At 37.5% G+C, this 6,797-nt stretch overlaps 1 long non-coding RNA gene across 1 annotated transcript; it reads left to right on the forward strand.

The window, feature by feature from the left end:
* The first annotated feature begins 1,486 nt into the window (after positions 1 to 1,486).
* LOC103271903 lies at positions 1,487 to 6,240 on the forward strand. Its single transcript, XR_002482612.1, has 3 exons — positions 1,487 to 1,765; positions 5,159 to 5,242; positions 6,043 to 6,240. It is a non-coding gene; the product is annotated as an uncharacterized LOC103271903 (long non-coding RNA).
* The last annotated feature ends 557 nt before the right edge of the window (positions 6,241 to 6,797 follow it).

A 6,797-nucleotide genomic window follows, 5' to 3' on the forward strand; every position in this document is an offset into this window, starting at 1 on the left:
AAAAAAAAAAAAAATGAATGAAACACACCAACTGAACAAAAGCACAGAACCTCAGGCTAAATCCATATATTCTGAATCAGAATTTGCATTTTAAGAAGATATTCAATTCATTGTTGTACAAATTAAAACTTGCAGAGGATCTTCTGACTTATTAGGAGCAGTATATGTAACTTATTCTGTGTGATATAAACAGTAATTTAAAATGTGCGTACCTGTGTTGGTGTCCATTTTATGCTTTTCACTCACAAAAATAGAGTCTACACTGGCTGAGTGGATTTTATTTCATCCTATTTTCCCACACTTAATGCATTGGAGGATATTTCTGGTTTTTTATTTGTTTATTTTTAGTGTTTTGTTTTGAGTTGGAGTCTCACTCTGTCAACCATACTGGAGTGCAGTGGCCACTCCCAGCCACTGCAGCCTCGATCTGCTGGGCCCTGGTGATCCTTCCACCTCAGCCTTCCAAGTAGCTGAACTTTAGGTGTGTGCTGCCACACCTGGCAAAATTTTTTGATTTATTGTAGAGATGTGGTCTCGCCAACTTGCCCAGGTGGGTCTCAAACCCATGGGCTCAGGCAATCCACTTACCTCGGCCTCCCAAAGCACAGGATTACAGGTTGAGCCACTGAATCTTGCCAGAGGATATTTCTGTGTTATGAATTTTCTTATTGCATAATAGTTGTCAGCTTGACCCTGTTCTTTTCATTCTTGCTTTACCTAGAGGCCAGGGGGACTTGGTAAATAATGTGTTTTTGTTGTTTTCAGGGGTTGTTGTCATTCAAGGATGTGGCCATAGAATTCTCTCCAGAGGAGTGGGCATGCCTAAACTCCCCTCAGCGAATATTATACAGGACTGTGATGTTAGAGAACCATAGAAACTTGGTTTATCTCGGTGAGGAAACTTTCAAAACACAATCCTATTTCATACTAAGGATTTTATGTCCTTTATTTGTAGAATGTTTTCTGGGAATTTTTGCTTTGCATGAAAGAATTTCAGATTCCTCCTATCATTGAAAAGTTGGTAATATGTTAACATAGAAAATAAAAAATTAATGATGTTTCATTTTGACATGAAGCCTTCTCTATTTTAAATTGACCAGTGTCCTTCTAGCTATATTATTGGTAAGTTCAGAAATTTAGTGGCATAGATATTATTGCCCACAAGTCATTCTAATTGATGTCATAAGTTATTGACTCACTAGTACTGAACTAAGAACTCACAAATTTAAGGCCAGGCATGGTGGCACAGCTGTGTAATGCCAGCACTTTAGGAGGCTGAGTTGAGAGGACTGCCAGAGCCCATGGGTTCAAGAATAGCCTGGACAACCTGGCAAGACCCCATCTCTACACTAAATCAAAAAATTATCTGGGAGTGGTAACACACACCAGTAATTCTGGTTACTTGATAGGCTGAGGTGATAGCATTGGGGTGGCCATGAGCTTTCCACTGCACTCCAACCTGGGTGACAGAGTAAGATTCCAACTTAGAATAAAAATAAACCCATAAATTGAAAATTCTATCTAAATGTTCTAAAGATTTTATTGGGAAACTGTATTTTGGGGTTAATTTTCTAGAATCTTGTATAATGTGTTCTCTACTTATCAAATGCTAGGTTTGTAATCTAAGAACCACAGCAAGAGTTATGTTACTTTTTTTCTAATTAAACAGGACTTGCCGTCTCTAAACCAGATCTTATTACATGTCTGGAGCAAAGGAAAGAGCCCTGGGATGTGAAGAGACACAGCACATTAGCCAAACTTCCAGGTAAGTGGGAGTGAATGAAGCAGTGACACAGGTTGAGGAATCAGAGTTTGAAAAGTGGTTTGGTAAGGTGGTCTGCTCCAATGGAAATGGTTTCTTAGAAACTTGGGATTCTCTCTTCCTGTCACAAAGCGACATCTGTTATTCCATGTACAGAAATTCTCCAAAAACTCTCCTTTTTCAATGATCTTTCAAGTTTACAGAGGAAATCAAAGTCCACTTAATGGTATGTTAGGAACTGCATGATCTCACTACCATTCTGATGCTTTGGAGACATGCAAGTATTTGCTTATTTATTTGGAAATCCATGTCAAACTATTTTTTATGTTTTCTTTTTGCATCATGGTTGGATTATGTGACCAGTGATTTTGTTATCTGCTTGAGAAATTTTAAGAACACTCCGGACACATGTTACATGTTTTCTACTTTATGATTTTCTATACTAGGGAGATTTTCAATGATTTTATTTAAATTCATACTCAATAGTCCTACCTAAATACAAATTATCTCTCTTAATAGAAGAAATCCTGATAGTTTACTTAAATTTTACTTTTATACTATGATCTGAGATGGGTAGTTTTTATTTATATCCAAATATTTAAGTACACTATATCGTGTAGAGGATTGGTAAACATATATTAAACTCCTACATGTTACCTTGTGTCTTAATAGCTCTTATTTTATAATTTTTTTTTAGTATGAAGCTTAGGACTAGCTTCATATATGTATATATTCAAACATATGTATGCATGTTTATATGTGATTAGTATCTGATTTTTTATACATAAATAAATAATAGGTCATAAATAATGTACTAATTTGATATGCCTATACAGTGTGAAATGATGATTACAATTATATTAATGAACATATCAACCATCTTACGTAGTTGCCATTTTTATGTTTTGTAAGGAGAACACATAATGTCTTGTATCTTAGCAAATTTTCTAAGCATACGAAACGTCATTATTAATAATAAGTCACTGTGGTACACATTAGGTCCCTAAGACTCAGTTATAACTCAAATTTTGTAACCATTGAAAAACACCGCCATTTTCCCACCTGCAGGCCCTGGTGACCACGTTGTACTTTCTTCCTCTATGAGTGCAAAGTTATAACTCAAATTTTGTAACCATTGAAAAACACCGCCATTTTCCCACCTGCAGGCCCTGGTGACCACGTTGTACTTTCTTCCTCTATGAGTGCAAAGTTTTTTGATTCCACAGAAGTGAGATCATACAGAAATTTTTTTCCTGAGTTGGAGTGTCACTCCACGCTGGAATGTAGTGGCATGCTAATGACCACCACAGCCTCATTGCTGGGCTCAGGCGATCCTTCCATATCAACTTTTCAAGTAACTGGAACTACAAGTGTGTACTGCCACGCCTAGCTTATTTTTGTATTTGTCATAGACCTGTGGTCTCACCTAGGTGCCCAGACTGGTCTTGAACCCCTGAGCTCAGGCAATCCTCTCACCTTAGTCTCCCAATATGATGGGTTTACAGACTTGAGCCACTGTACCTGTTCTCACGCAGTATCTGTGTGTGTGTATGCCTGGCTCACTTCAGTTAGCATAATGTCTTACAATGTCATCCATAAGGTTAAAATTGCAGAATTCTTTAAAAAAATTTTTGACTGAATTATATGCTATTGTGCATATGTGTGTGTGTGTGTGTGTGTGTGTGTGTGTGTGTGTGTATTATTTTATTAATCAACACAGATTTCACAAATATTTAGGTTGTTTTCAAGCTTGGCCTTCTTGACAAATGCTGCAATGCCCATAGCGGTTGGAGACTACTTTTTGATATTGATTTTATTTACTTTGGTTATATGCTCCGAAAAGGGATTTCTGTGTTATGTGACAGTTTGTATTTATTTTTATTTAATTTATTTTATTTTATTTTTTTGAGTTGGAGTCTCACTCCATCACCCAGACTGGAGTGGAGTGACCAGTCCCAGCCATCACAGCCTTGACCTGTTGGGCTCCAGAGATCCTTCCACCTCGGTCTTTCAAGTAGCTGGAACTACAGGCATGCGCTACTATGCCTAGCAAATTTTTGATTTATTGTTGAGATGAGGTCTCGCCAAGTTGCCCAGGTGGGTCTCAAACCCTCAGGCTCAGGCAATCCACTCATCTCAGCTTCCCAAAGGTGCAAGATTACAGGCTGAGCCACTGAGCCCGGCATGTTTTTATTTTTAAAAGAATGTTGATAATGATTTTTATATTACTCTACCAATTTTAAACTCACCAAGAGTATACAGGATTTATTCTTCTTCACATCCTCATCAAAAGTTCTCTCTCTCTTCTGGTTGATATTGGCCATTCTAACCACTTTGAGACAATATATCATCATTGTGTTTATTTGAAATTGCCTCTATTGGTGATATTCACTACCAATTCATATACCTGTTGGCAAGTTGTATGTCTTCATTGGAAAATAACTTCATTTTTTGCCTTTTTATTCAAGTGATTATCATTTTCTTTAACTGCTCATGCAGATGTTTTTTCTTGTTCTGTAAGCCTTCTTCCTTTTCCTTTACTCTGCAGAAGTTTTCAGTTTGATGTCTCCAACTTGTTTATATTTCTTTTTATTTCTGTAGTCATAAAAAAAATTATTACTAAGAGCAATATCAATATCAAGAATGTTTTCCAAATCCTTTTTATGGTTACGTTTATCAGCATGCTCTGTCACCCAGGCAGTATTGTGGTCGTTCAAGTAAGGGTTTCTACATTTCATATGAAAATTTCTCAATCTTTGTTGTAATTTACAGCTCCACAAATTATTGTTGTACCCTTAATTGAGTCATTTATCCTGATTCTTTCTATGCTTTGGCATACTTTCTTTGAATTGGGGTATTTGAAATTCAAAGATAAACACGTCATAAGGTTTATAAGGTTGCTTTGTCTAGATTAATATAACACCAATCACTAAGTTAGAGATTCTAGGAGACTCATACCTGTGCTTAGGATGTGTCTTCTCTGTACATTGGGACAGAAACAAGTCTTTGCATAAACCCTCAAAGGACAGAAATGTGGACTCATACTCCACTCCTCTGTTTATTCCCTGAGGAAGAATTCAAAAGTTAGAACATCCCATCTGATTGCTTCATGCTGCATTGTAAAGAAAGAGAAATTATGGTGGCAAAATTACTAAACTTTCTCTTCCATGTAACTCATTTTATCATGTGATTCTGCAAAATATTAGCTGTTTTTTGAGTTCTCACACAGGCAATGGGGTATTTTCTTAAGTACATATATTTATGATGGAGTCGAAACCTGTGATTTGTACTTGCCATCATACTTATGTCCTTACCATGGTATAATATGTTTTATTTCCAACGGATATTCACCTGAGTCTAGCATGTGGAATAAATTTTTATTTTCATGATTTTCAGCTGTGACCTCTCATTACACTAAAGACCTTTTGCCAGAGAAGAGCATAGAAGACTCCCTTGCAAACTTGCCAATGGGAAAATATGGTAAATATGTCCTTAAGAACAAATGCTTACAAAAATGCTGGGTAAGTGTGCATGAGGGTGAAGGGCAGATAGAATGCTCAGTTGCAAATAACCATTACAAACGTAACAAGAGTAGGAAAGTCTTTCATCAAGACTCCAAATTTGTTATCCACCAGAGGATCCATATTTCTGAAATGGCTTTCAAACATGAATATGGCAAAACCTTTAACTGGTCCTCAAAATGTAGTCAACATCAAAAAAATAGTGGAGGAAATATATACAATATATGTGGGAAAGTGTTAAACAACTCATTCTATCTAAATAGACATGAAAGAATTCATAGGGGAGAGAGAGCCTTCAAAATTGAAAACTGTGGGAAAGCCTTTAGCTATTACTCATGTCATTCACAACATCAGAAAATTCATTGTGGAGAGAAACTCTAAAAATGTGAAGAATGAGCTGGGCTCGGTGGTTCAGCCTGTAATCCCAGTGCTTTGGGAGGCTAAGGTAAATGGATTGCCTGAGCCCATGGGTTCACGACCCACCTGGGCAACTTGGTGAGACCTCATCTATACAGTAAATCAAAGAATTAGCCAGGCATGGTAGCACGCGCCTGTAGTTCCAGCTACTTGGTAGGCTGAGGTGCAAAGATCGCTGGAGCCCAGCAGGTTGAGGCTGTGGTGACCGGGAGTAGCCACCACACTCGAGTCTGGGTGATGAAGTGAGAATCCAAATAAATAAATAAATGGATAGATAGATAGATAAATGTGAAGAATGTGGCAAAGCCTTTCACTCTCATTCACATCTTACTCAACATACAGTGATCCACACTGGAGAGAAACCCTACAAATGTGAAGAATGTGGGAAAGCCTTTCACATTCATTCACTCCTTACTCGACATGTGATGACCCATACTGGAGAGAAACCCTACAAATGTGCAGAACGTGGCAAATCCTTTCGCTCTCGAGGAGGATTTGCTGGACATAAGACCACTCATACTGGAAGGAAACCCTACAAATGTGAAGAATGTGGCAAAGCCTTTCACTTTCCTTCACATTTTACTCAACATACAATGATACATACTGGAGAGAAACCCTACAAATGTGAAGAATGTGGCAAAGCCTTTCAGTCTCGTTCATATCTTACTCAACATACAGTAATCCATACTGGAGTGAAACGCTACAAATGTGAAGAATGTGGCAAAACGTTTCACTTTAGTTCAAACCTTATTCAACATAAAATGATCCATACTGGAGAGAAACCCTACACATGTGAAGAATGTGGCAAAGCCTTTCGCTATCCAGGATATTTTGCTATACATAAGACCATTCATACTGGAGAGAAACCCTATAAATGTGCAGAATGTGGCAAAGCCTTTAAGTCTCATTCAAGTCTTACTCGGCATACAGTGATCCATACTGGAGTGAAACGCTACAAATGTGAAGAATGTGGCAAAGCCTTTCACTCTTGTTCACTTCTTACTCAACATACAGTGATCCATACTGGAGAGAAACCCTACAAATGTGAAGAATGTGGCAAAGCCTTTCACTTTAGTTCAAACCTTATTCAACATAAA

Source organism: Carlito syrichta, unplaced genomic scaffold, assembly GCF_000164805.1.
Source record: "Carlito syrichta isolate Samal-C Ts95f unplaced genomic scaffold, Tarsius_syrichta-2.0.1 Scaffold311992, whole genome shotgun sequence".
NCBI classification, from domain to species: Eukaryota; Metazoa; Chordata; class Mammalia; order Primates; family Tarsiidae; genus Carlito; species Carlito syrichta.